Genomic DNA, 12,546 nt, shown 5'->3' on the forward strand with positions numbered 1-12,546 from the left:
GGGAGCACACTCGGTCAAAAGGCTGCAACAACCTAGCACGGCCGTGCAAGCTGACAGCGGAGTAAAAAGGTTGGCTGGTTGCAATTCTACTGAAATTTACGATTGCCCCTACAGACCTGGCTAAACGTCTATGGACAGCAGCAATTTCTAAGGTCTGAAATAGCGCAGTGCTAGCACGTTTATTTGCCCTGATTCCGGGAATGACCGTACGAAAAAAACACGAATCAAACCACACGGTCCGGGTAACCTAACGCCTGGAGGTGGTTATCTGGAGACAGCAGCTCCCCCAGGTTTCAGCCGTCTGTCGCAGATACGTTGGCTTCTCCGGTTGGGACGGCAGCCGACAGCCGCCTTCCCGCCACGTCGCCCCGCCGTTGGCGAGCCCACGACGACCCTCCGGTGCCGGCCAGATGGCGCTGCCCGCCATCCGCCTGCCACAGGTGTCGCCGCGCGCCGTGGCCCGGCGGCCGGCGTCAGTTCCGCGCCTGCCCGCCAGGGCGCGGGCCGAGTGGCCGACGGTCGAACGTCGTGACGGCGGTCGCCAGGGCAGTGAGCTTCGAGACGGCGGCCGGTGAGCGGCGCTGCGCCCGCGGCGACTCGACCGACCGGCACCGTGTCGAGGCATGCCCGGCGGGGGCGGGGTGAGGCGCGGTGACCAGGCGCCGGCTGCCCGGCCGCTCCGCTAAGGTTCCAGATAAGCCCAGGTGAGTGCCGGTACAGTGTCACTCGCTTCGCGGTAGGAAGCGTGCAGTCTGGTTGTTGAGCAAGATCGTCCTTGTTTTGCTTGGACCGACGATGGCCTATGCTATTTCTAAATCAAAATATTATTATTTGGTCGGGCAAGGACTGCTGAAGATGTTTGGCAGCCTTACTGCTGAAAGAGGAGCCTCACCTTGCGGAGTGACGACGAATTTAAAATCTGAATTTGTTTTGGCACCAGTGGTAGTTGTTCTTTACAGAGGCCCGCAATCCATGCCTTTATATTTCGCCAGAAAAGCAAAGCTCTGAATCGGCAACCGTGTTTAGGTGCCATTTGACTGATTACATTGTTTGCTTTGTTTATTTATTTTGCTGATTTGAGGTGCTTTATTCAATGGATAGGTATTCCGAGAGGGCAGGAACGTCAGGGAACGAGGGAAGGAGTGGCTGCTCCTCACTGTTGGGAAGGCAGACGACGTTAGCCAGCTATTGGTGTATGGAGCGAACTGCATTGAGGGCCGTTCTGACACTGAGCTAACTCTCGTTTCGTTGGTTGGTCTACCATGCTGCGACCTTGTAGTAAAACCAAATGGTAATTCAAGTATAACGCGCAGAACACTAGCCTTGATTTTTAAGATGTCGCAAACATGATCTTGCTTTTCGTTGGCTTCACTGACACAGTTGGCGGACCGAAAGCATTGAGCTGTCGATTGAATTGCGGAATGTCCAACAAGCATCACAATGTTAGCGTCAGTATGTAACAAATCAGTATCAGTTGCCAATGTAGGGTTTACTTAAAACTGAAATAGAAGTGATGTAACCTGACCTGAGCCCCATACAACGGTACGCAACCATACTCGTCTGAACCCCATACACCATACACGTACGCCCCAAGGGGACAGCAGCAACTGCCATCCCTGCAAAAGTGAAGGTCTCTACTTGCCCAGACTCAGAGTGCACGGGTCAGCAAGCCCGGCTGCCCCCGACAAAGCACAGCTGTCCTGGCGGAAGGCAGGTGGGGCTGGACTAGCGCTGGCCAGGGCCAACCATTCCCTGTGATGCACGTTAGATCCAGCTGTTTGTTTAGGCCCGAGGCCTGCCTGCACTAGGGCCTCCTCCATCGCGGTGTGTATGGGTCTTGTCGAGTTCTTTGTTTGCCCTCGCGCTCCTCCGTCGGCCAGGTCGTTCCTTCTGTGGTCGGGACGTCTGTCGGTGGGCCGCTGCTGGGTGGCAGGTGTAGGGCGGCGGCTCTCCTCATCAGGTCTCGAAAACCACCGGGCGGAGCAGCCTGTTACCTGTGATACTCTCGTTGCGAGACCGAGCCGGTGCCGATGCAAAATAAACGGGGCGAAAACCCCTTGCTGTGCAGGAGTGGGCGTTAATGCGACCTTGGTGGGACAAATGATGCATGTGCCACGTGGTAATTTGGACGGCAGCCGTGCGAGGTGGACCGATGCCAAGCCGCTGCTCTGAAACCGTTCCACGATCGCAGATGGCAACTGGTGGGCAACCTGATGCCGTAAATGGCGACTAGAAAACAATCCAACTCCGGCAACAGTCGTCTCGTCGCCTAGTGTTGGAAATAACATTATTTCGTTTACATGCCCTACAGTAGCGGTCAGCATCTAAGGGCTGTCATCAGTCACGTTGCGGCTTCCTTGAACTCCAGAATAAGTTCAGCGGGCTGGAGATTGAATCCCCCGTTTAAGTTCTCCTTCTGGTAAAGTCGTGACCTTGAAAGCCAAGTGTGACGTCAAGTGTCTCTTCTCAAATCCTTATTATAATCCTGCGAACGGATGCCAATCATCGTCTGCAGCCAATCCAGCTGTATTGTGTTCCTTTGCGCAGAGGTCCGGGATGTTTATACAAACCATCCACTGCCCGCACCAGCCAGACGCTCTCCTGCGACTAGTCAATACTCATGAACGTTTCAGAGGCGAAAACGTCGACAAAATCAAAATTGCGCCGCATGAAAATTACAGAGGCGAAATGACTGAGAAGTGATTAAGAGATAGGGGCTCAGGTTTCTCGTTGTTTTCCGGTGTTTTCAGCTCTGTTCAGGCTCAAACCACCGAAATACAGCCGTTTCGACGCTTTTGATGCCGGCGGCTCTTCATGGAAAACTCACATTGAGGTGTGCTTAATTTAAAATTGTTGGCCCAATGTCTGTATAGTTCATTGAGTTGGGAAGGCCGTTCGTTGTTCAGTTTCGCTCTGCGGGTAAGATTTTCTCTACCAAGTCCAACGGCTTCCCCAGGGGATGTACCCGTTACCATCCGCCACCCATTTCTGATCAGTTGCATTAACCCGCTACAAAACCTCATTTATTTTAAAGCTCTAATTATAAATTGTGACAACCGCTTCATGACAAGTAACACGGAGACTAGCACTCAAGCGACTGTAATGTCAAAACTTATAAGAACGCGTCTGATGTTACCAAAAGAAGCGGGAGCAGGGACATTGCAGAGTATTTCTCGAAACGTGTACCCGGACGTTTCATTTATCGTGAACGTTTTATCCATATTAGTACCCATACTCGTTACCCGTTTTTTCTCAAAACCGTACTCAACCAACCTAGCCCATTACCCACTCCATAGGGGTATCCATGGGTTTACCCAACTTAGAGATCTCTGGTCCACCCTGACTTAACACACAGGGCGATTCCAGCACCTAAAACTGCCTGGGTTTAAGAGTGTTCAGCTGTTCTTCGGTCGGCTTCGACCATCCTTCTACAGGGCTAGGAAGTCGGTGACTACAACCATGGCAGTCACCTACCCCCGCTTGCCCCGGTCCAGGGCAGGGTGAGTCAAAGCCCACCGCGCGAACGGCAAGCTAGCATCCGTGAACGCCTTGTCTACTGATATATGTCGGATGGGTCTGGTCTTTGTAGCTGCTGACCCATTCGTTCAATTAATTAAGAGCAACGAGGTCGTGACGTCTCGGACCAAAGAACCTTCAGGTCGATTCTTCAGCTAGGAAGTAACTGTGAACGTGCTTTAGTAGTCATACTTCTAGGGACAGACGGCGGGAAAGCATTTCTACTTCCAGCGCACCTCTGTCTGCTGGTGCTCGGTCAGCAATGGCCTCATAGACTCCCCGCGAACAGGCTCTGTTTGCGCGAAAACCGGGCCATTGACTAAATGCTGCTGTGTAAATGAAGCCTGATAACTGGCCGGTTGCAGCTTCGAGATGTTCTTCGCCGGACGCTGAGGTAGAAAGCTTTTAGGTCGAGTGGCCATCTGATTTCCCCCGATGCTTGCCTGGCTCACTGTAAAAGGCCTGTTCCCCGGAGGCCCATTGGAGGAAGGCGAGCGGTCGTTTCCATGGAGCCGCTGTACACAGTAGTGTGTGACGGCCGTCGCGGTCAACTTTGCCCTGTCACGCCGTCGCCGGGAACAGTCGAGGTCACCTCCGCCCCGACCTCTCGCTCGAACTCGCAGTCGGCGTGACCTTGTCGCCGCTTGGGTCACACCAGCTGGCGACCCCGGCTGCTCCGTACCGTCGCCGCACGTCCATGAGTGACACGCAGTAGCGGGCGGCGGCGGCCACCGCGTCACCTCCGTGCCAGGTATGTTTGCACTGATCAATACGAGCACCGGCGCGGCGCCCGGCCGGCAGCGGAACGGCGCCCGGCGCCGGGCAGCGGGGGGGGGGGGGGGCGGGGCTTCAGACGGGCGCCGCTCTGGGCGGGGGCAGCGGGGGCGACTCAGGACCACAGATGGACACCGCCCTGGGCCGGAGCAGCGGGAGAGGCGAGCCAGGGACACAGACAGACATCGCTGTGGGCAAGAACGGAGGAGGTGACCGCGCCTGCACGGAATGGGAGCTGGACGGAACACGCCGTTGGAGAAGGCCGGAGCCGGTGTAACGACGGGCTCACATGAAGAAGGCGAACGCCGGCCGACTGCGGCGACGTCACCGGCCCGCCGGGGCGCCGGCGATGACGTCACAGGCCGCTGGGAGTGGATGTGACCTGACCTGCAGCCGGGCCTCCGATTGATCCCGAGCCAGGGAGGCTGCAGAAGCTGTCGGGTTCGGGCGCCGCCCGGGCGCTGCTCGGAGAAGCGGTGAACCTGGGGCATTCGAGCGGAACAACCCGCTGCCGGGGCCGACAGGCTCGAGCTGTGTGCAGCGCAGCTCCGGATCTCCGGGATCAGTCTGCTGAGCCGCACATCTCCTCTTGCCTTTCACGCGCGTTGGAGGGCGTCCGGAAACAACTAGTGCTGGAAGGAGGGACAGTCCGCTTTCATCTGGGATACAGAGCATATCAAGCCAAGAAACATAAGTTTGCACGATGGATTGAGGCTACAAGGGATTTCCTTGTGTGAAAATTGCTGTTAGCTCCTTTGTCAATGCTGTTTAACTCTGATGACATCTCACACGCTCACATTGTTAGTTTTTATGCGATTTAGGCCATTGCTTTAAGTAATCTCCTGTGATAAGACATGCTTTGCAAGTTGCAGCTTGCAAAATACGTTGCAAGTAAGCATTACGTATATTATTGATAGAACTATAATCAATGCGGCGGGACACACGCGATTGCTGTATGGTCACGATGCTACTTAGATTCAGTGTAAATTGCGTGGATTTCTACGGACTGTTTCCACCTACGCCCATCGCTTCATAGGTCGACAGCTTCCCCACATTTTCATTTCCACCCACATCGCTCATCTCACGCTTTGTTAGGCCGAGGAGCAGCCCCTGACGTGTCGGTGCAGTCGTTCAGCACTGCAGATGTTACCTTCGTGTTAAGTAAGACGAATTTGCCATTACCATTGCAGTTTTCAGTAGGACTCAGGTCAACTAGCCGCATTGGAGGTGTTAAGGTCTTCCCGAGCCGTGTGAGGGGCGCGGCATAGTGATCTGCTATCGCTCTTCTCCGTCGCTTCCACTTCCTGCTCCCTGAGGTGCTACATTCTTGTGTAGTGTTACAAATGCGCCTTTGCCACTGCTGTTTTCAACATGATTTAAGGCAAATGGCCTCAAATTAAGTGCTGAACTCTTCTCCGGCCGTATGCAGTAAAGATAGGACGGTGATCTGTCCGCTGTCACTTCAGCTCCTGTTTGTCCGACATCATGGTTTCACACGTGGGGCTATGAGGATAATCTACCGCTCATGCTCTCATTTGAACGGAGGCTGTCCCATGTCTTCGATGGCCCACGGCACAGTCAGGCAATTGTACCGTGTATGGAAGCTGTCATGGATGACCAATCGAATTTGGTGCTGTGCCCTCCTGAAGGGCACATGATTCTATATGACACTACATCAGTACCCAGGCGGGCTTTTTTTCGTAGTTTTAGTCGTGAAACGTTACAATTGACGGTAAAATCAATTTTATTGAAACAAGTACACACATTGTTATCTACGGCGTGCACGCAACTGACGTAAGGGTACCTAGGTGGTCATTCTTGTTAAAATGGAATATTTAAATTAGATTAAGATTAAGCATCGCGCCTGGAGGACGCGATTGTGACGCGCGCGTATCTAAAACTCGCCTCAAACCGAAGTTCGCGCACACTTGATTTGATGCGAAAGGAATTCGGCTCCACATCTCGCCTTGATCGACTCTTGCAACCCGTTGCACGCGATAACAAACGTACCTTCTACGCGTGAACATTGATTTTAAGGGGAATAGAGCGTGAATCGAAAATATGTATCTGGCTAGTCAGCTGAAACCGGGATGTAAGCTTCATGATATATAGGCAACCTGAAGTCCGCGATTTCTACAATTGTGCTAAGCGTTTACTCTGCCCGCTCCCTTTCCGGAGTCCCGAGGCAACGTACGTAACAGTTGAGGCTACATAGTACGGAACAGATGAGGCTACGTAGTGCGTAACAGATCGCGTGGCGTCTACCCGCGTAATGATGCACTATCAGGGTGCTAGGTTGACCGTTGATCGCGCGTTGTGGTCGCACTTGACGTGACCGGAGTGTACGGAAACAGCACACAGATGTCAATCAGGACCATATCAGTTATTTCGCATGGGTCGAGTGTTCGATGATTAACTGTTACCGTCGTACGCTGAACCTTTTAGAGCACACAGGGTGCACAGAGGCCTACTGTGTTGGAATCTGGAAACGCCGAGCTTATACATCATAAAGCTCCTACGTGCCAATTTTGAGAGGCTGTATATATTACATAACAAACGAGCCTGGCCTGGGATGGCGCCTCACGTCCATCAGCTCGGCGTCGTGCCGCCAAATGGACGAGCTTCGGAAGGCGCTCGGTCTGCATTTGAAGTGAATGTTTGGCTGCCGCACCTCGTCCGGGCGGCGCCTAGGCGGCGTGACGTCAGCTGACTGGGCGATCAGCCTAGCGGAGTGACGTCAGCTGACTGGGCTGATCAGCTGGGCGGCGTGACGTCAGCTGACTGGACTGATCAGCCGGGCGGAATGACGTCAGCTGACTGGGCTGATCAGCAGGGCGGAGTGACGTCAGCTGACTGGGCTGATCAGCCGGGCGGAATGACGTCAGCTGACTGGGCTGATCAGCAGGGCGGATGACGTCAGCTGACTGGGCTGATCAGCCGGGCGGAGTGACGTCAGCTGACTGGACTGATCAGCTGGGCGGAGTGACGTCAGCTGACTGGGCGATCAGCCGGGCGGAGTGACGTCAGCTGACTGGGCTGATCAGCTGGGCGGCGTGACGTCAGCTGACTGGCTGATCAGCCGGGCGGAGTGACGTCAGCTGACTGGGCTGATCAGCCTGGGCGGAGTGCGTCCTGACTGGGCTGATCAGCACGGAGCGGAGTGACGTCAGCTGACTGGGCTGATCAGCCGGGCGGAGTGACGTCATCTGACTGGGCTGATCAGCCGGGCGGAGTGACGTCAGCTGACTGGCTGACATCAGCCGGCGGTGACGTCAGCTGACTGGGCTGATCAGCCGGGGCGGAGTGACGTCAGCTGACTGGGCTGATCAGCTGGGCATCGTGACGTCAGCTACTCTAGGGCTGATTAGCAGGGCGGAGTGACGTCAGCTGACTGGGCTGATCAGCCGGGCGGAGTGACGTCAGCTGACTGGGCTGATCAGCCGCGTCCGCTCCCAGCTTGGGTGGCCGTACTAGCGGGCTCGACTGGGATCGCCTGGTCAGCAGATGGGCGTCGTTTTATTCTCATTTATATGGCGTTTAGACATCACAGACTCCTTGGCAATAGTGGTCCCGGGCAACAAATTTTGGGTTATATGTATCGAAGTAGCTGGAGCGTTTCCTGCCAAACGCGTTGAAGTCGTTCTCAAACTGGCCTCTGCTCTCCAATGCAGAGGGTGATGAAAAGGGTGGTGAAGGGGTGTTTACCCAGCGCGAGTCCTTGCCCTCCCGCCGCGTGGGTTTTCTTTCGCTATAAACTTCCTTGGTATATCTTTCTTCCTTTTGTGGCCCTGCTCTGAGAGGCAAAGGGAAACAACGGGGCCCTTTGACCCGTGGGCTAGTAAGGTCACCTTCAGGATCGTGCCAGGTCATCTCCTGACCTCTGCTCTGCTACGGCCCGCAGGCGGTTGTCACCTTCCTGACTCTGTCTTGCTACGGCCCGTGGGCGACGTCATCTCCTGCCTTCTGTTTTGCTGCGGCTCGTATACGGCGTCATCTCCTAACCCCTGCTCCGCTGCGCGGCTCGCGGGCGGCGTCATCTCCTTACTTCCACTCTTGCCGAGGGTCCGTGGACGGCGTCATGTCCTGACTGCAGACGTTACGTGACGGGCATATCTGTCCACGCCCTGACACCTAGTCCTGATTCATTGTCTATGCAATGTCCACGCCTCGCCACGGCAGTGGTTACCAGCGGTGTGGAAAGGCACTCGGTGGTCTGCTCTGCCCCCCCCCCCCCTGCCATGAGAGTGTGATGCTTGCCCAACACACGGTGACGTATGCGAACTCTGTTCCTTCCGATTTTGTGATTGACGTTGCATGAGTGGATTAAAGGGAGTGTTTCCACATTTATAATGTGTTTTGGGCTGAAGTAGCCATGTTGAAGATCTTTTGGTGCTGTTCACAATCCCGCCTTTCTTTAGAATCTGAGCCCCTCTGGCTTCTGAGCTACACGCCCGCGAAAATAGGGAGACTATTTCGGGGAGAATATTTTTAAAATGATCTTGCTATTCATTGCGTCATTATAAACGTCATTCAAATCCTACTATTCCATAAGCCACGAGACGATTAAGGCTGGTAAAAACATAGCTGTCGAGGCGGTCATGCCTGACGTTCGTGCGCGCGCGACTTCCACATAACGGCGTCAATGGCTCTCAATCAATGCTGTGCAAGGTAGGATGACGCCGAAACCATGATGTATTGAGGAGCATATTTACTTAACACAGAATTGTGCTATGTTGAATTGTGCTATGTTTGAACATACTGTTCAACATAGCACAATTTTTTTATTCACACTTAAAAAGTATACAATAGTTATAAGTATAAGTTTGTTTTCATCATACCTGATGTTTTCTACTTTACATTTATATTACTTTAATGTTTTCAAGTGTGGAACATTTTCATAGATGGGAAATTCGCGGCACTCGTACGTCAACATGTCCATTTCAAACGTCATCCATTTCGAACAAGACGCGAACAAACGTCGTTCATTTCGCTTGAGGATGTTGAGTGGGACTGTATGAAACATCCTCTGCATGGAAAGCGAGATTGAGATAATTATATAAAAGTATGCAAACTCGGAATAAAAACCCTCAGTTGTAGTAATCACAACAACCACCGTTACACAAATATTGTGTGTGCGGTTGAATTCAGTAACACACACTGGCTGTCTATATATTAGCGTCCACCCATCACTTTCCGCCTTCTATTTCTGATGCCCAGACTTGGCGGGTCGGTTGGTCACGCGGCGGTCAGTACGAACGCACACGGAATAGTAGCAACGCAGGCTGCCTGATTAAGGGCAGCTATAGTGTGCTCCGTCGACAAGGTGGCTCCACTTTGTGTCGGCCGCCGTCGAAACCTCCCACCATCTGGACCCGGCGTGGGCAGCCGGGCCCTGACGCTGCGTGAGCTCAATCAACCCGCCACGCGCAGCACCGATCACGCCCCCTGGACACGGGACGAGGCTGGGAGAGCCCGCCGCTGGCTGGCGACGAGACTGCGACGGCCCGCCACCGACCGGCGACGAGGGCTGCCAGAGGCCCGCCACGACCGGTGACCGACGGGTGCCTGAGGCCCGCCGCTGACCGGCGACGAGGCTGCCAGAGGCCCCCGCTGGCTGGCGACGAGACTGCGAGAGGCCCGCCACCGACCGGCGACGAGGCTGCCAGAGGCCCGCCACCGACCGGTGACGAGGCTGCCTGAGGCCCGCCGCTGACCGGCGACGAGGCTGCCAGAGGCCCGCCGCTGACCGGTGACGAGGCTGCCAGAGGCCCGCCGCTGACCGGTGACGAGGCTCTGTGAGGCCCGCCGCTGACCGGTGACGAGGCTGCGAGAGGCCCGCCGCTAACCGGTGACGAGGCTGCCTGAGGCCAGCCGCTGACCGGCGACGAGGCTGCCAGAGGCCCGCCGCTGACCGGTGACGAGGCTGTGAGAGGCCCGCCGCTAGCCGGTGCGAGGCTGCCTGAGGCCCGCCGCTGACCGGCGACGAGGCTGCCAGAGGCCCGCCGCTGACCGGTGACGAGGCTGGGAGAGGCCTGCCGCTGACTGGCGACGGGACTGCGAGAGGCCCGCCCGACCGGCGACGAGGCTACAGAGGCCCGCCGACGGTGACGAGGCTGCCAGAGGCCCGCCGCTGACCGGCGACGAGGCTGCCAGAGGCCCGCGCTGACCGGTGACGAGCTCTGTGAGGCCCGCCGCTGACCGGTGACGAGGCTGTGAGAGGCCCGCCGCCGATCGGGGACAACGCTGGGAGAGGCCCGCCGCCGCACGGCAGCATGGCCGCAGCGATACCTATGGAATGCATCAGGATGCAGCACTCCAGTGCCGTTTAGGCAGCGATGTTTGTGGAAGGCATCAGGATGCAGCACTCCATCGCCGTTTGGACCGGCCAGCGATGTTCGTGGAAGGCATCAGGATGCAGCACTCCAGCGCCGTTTGGACCGGTCAGCGATGTTTGTGGAAAGCATCAGGATGCAGCACTCCAGCGCCGTTTGGACCGTCAGCGATGTTTGTGGAAGGCATCAGGATGCAGCACTCCAGCGCCGTTTGGACCGGTCAGCGATGTTTGTGGAAGGCATCAGGATGCAGCACTCCAGCGCCGTTTGGACCAGTCAGCGATGTTTGTGGAAAGCATCATGATGCAGCACTCCAGCGCCGTTTGGACTGGGCAGCGATGTTTGTGGAAGGCATCAGGGTGCGGTACCCCAGCAGCGTCGTTTGGACCAGGCTGCCTTGTGGCGATCACTGCGGGCAACGTTTCTTGAGCGATATTGCGGGCTTTAAAGGAGTTCGGGTCCAGCCAGTCCTTCTGATTGGGGCTGTCTGTGAGCATTTGTGGGTTACGGAAATCATAACTCATCAAGACGCTTTGGTGTTCGGGCTTAAGGGGCTGAGTGATCAGTGTGCTCGCTTATCATCCAATTCTCACATGACTTATGCTCGCTTAATGAGTTTGTTAAGCTCAGAACTGCTGAAAATATGCCGCATCTGAGTTTTGCTTACCGGCACGGCTTGAACCAGGTCGCGCCGAATTTGATAGCAATGCCCGTCTCGTGAATTTCTATCATCAAGCCTCTGGATAGTAATTTGCAGGCTGGGGCTAATTAGATCCCAATCTAATTAGAGTTTGTCCCACGAGACGTGGCCGATGATATTGACTGTTCTCCTCTGATCGTCTGTAATATCACGGCGGGCTCGCTGATATCTGCAAAGTGTATTGCACGTGCTGACCATTCCACATCGCATGATTAACGTTCATTGTGAACTGTTTTTGGTCTCTGCCGATTAAAGGGAATGTTTCACTTTTTTAGATAATGAAGTAGACAACGTTTACTGGAAACTGTTTGTCTCTGCCGATTAAAGGGAATGTTTCACTTTTTTAGATAATGAAGTAAGCATGATATATGGTGAAACAAGCTCATTTATTGCTGTTGGTATGCTAGTAGAAAAGACTTCTCGAGACACCACCGTTTCTCCGTCGAGTAAATATACTCCTCGATACGTCGTTGTTTGATTACGTCATCGTACATTGCACAACATTGATTGAGAGCCCATCGACCGCCGTTATATCTGGAAATCGTGCCCATAAATGCCAGACATGAATGACTCGACCATTTTATTTTACCCGCTATTGATCGCCGCATGGCTTATGTAATCGCAGGATTTGAATGACGTTATTATGTCGTCATGATTACCAAGGTGATTTTGAAATACTCTGTCTAAAATAATCCCCCCATTTATGTGGGCGTGTAACTCAGAAACCAGAGGGGCTCAGCCCTTCAAAAGAGCAGGGCCGTGAACTTCACCGAAAGGTCTTCAAGACGGTCATTCAGTTCAAAACCCCATACAAATGTGGAACATTCCCATTAAGCATTGCATTTGAAACACTAAAACGTGAATACAAAACTCGTGGAGATATCTTACTTTAAGTTAGCGTGGTACTGTGTGCAACGGTGGAGAAAGTTAAGATATTTTGCTTGAGCAAAGCGATTTACTATTGTAATTGGTTCGCCCCGAGGGCATGAATACTGTCACTTGCAAGGCGATCAGACCTCATTGGACGTAAGCCAGTCCAGCCAACTGCGGTCCGCCGTCTTATTTTTCGCGACGTTCAGAGCGCTTGGTGGGCGGCGGGGCCGACCGGCCTGGCCCATTTGGGCCGGTTCCACTCATCCGGTGCCCCCGGGGAAGACGGGAGGTCAGGTTTAACGGCCATCCTTCGCCGACGTGGCCGTCGTCGCGCACTCAGTCGGCCGACAA

The sequence above is a fragment of the Pollicipes pollicipes genome, unplaced genomic scaffold (assembly GCF_011947565.3).
Source record: "Pollicipes pollicipes isolate AB1234 unplaced genomic scaffold, Ppol_2.1 Scaffold_7231;HRSCAF=8579_pilon_pilon_pilon, whole genome shotgun sequence".
Classification (NCBI taxonomy): domain Eukaryota; kingdom Metazoa; phylum Arthropoda; class Thecostraca; order Pollicipedomorpha; family Pollicipedidae; genus Pollicipes; species Pollicipes pollicipes.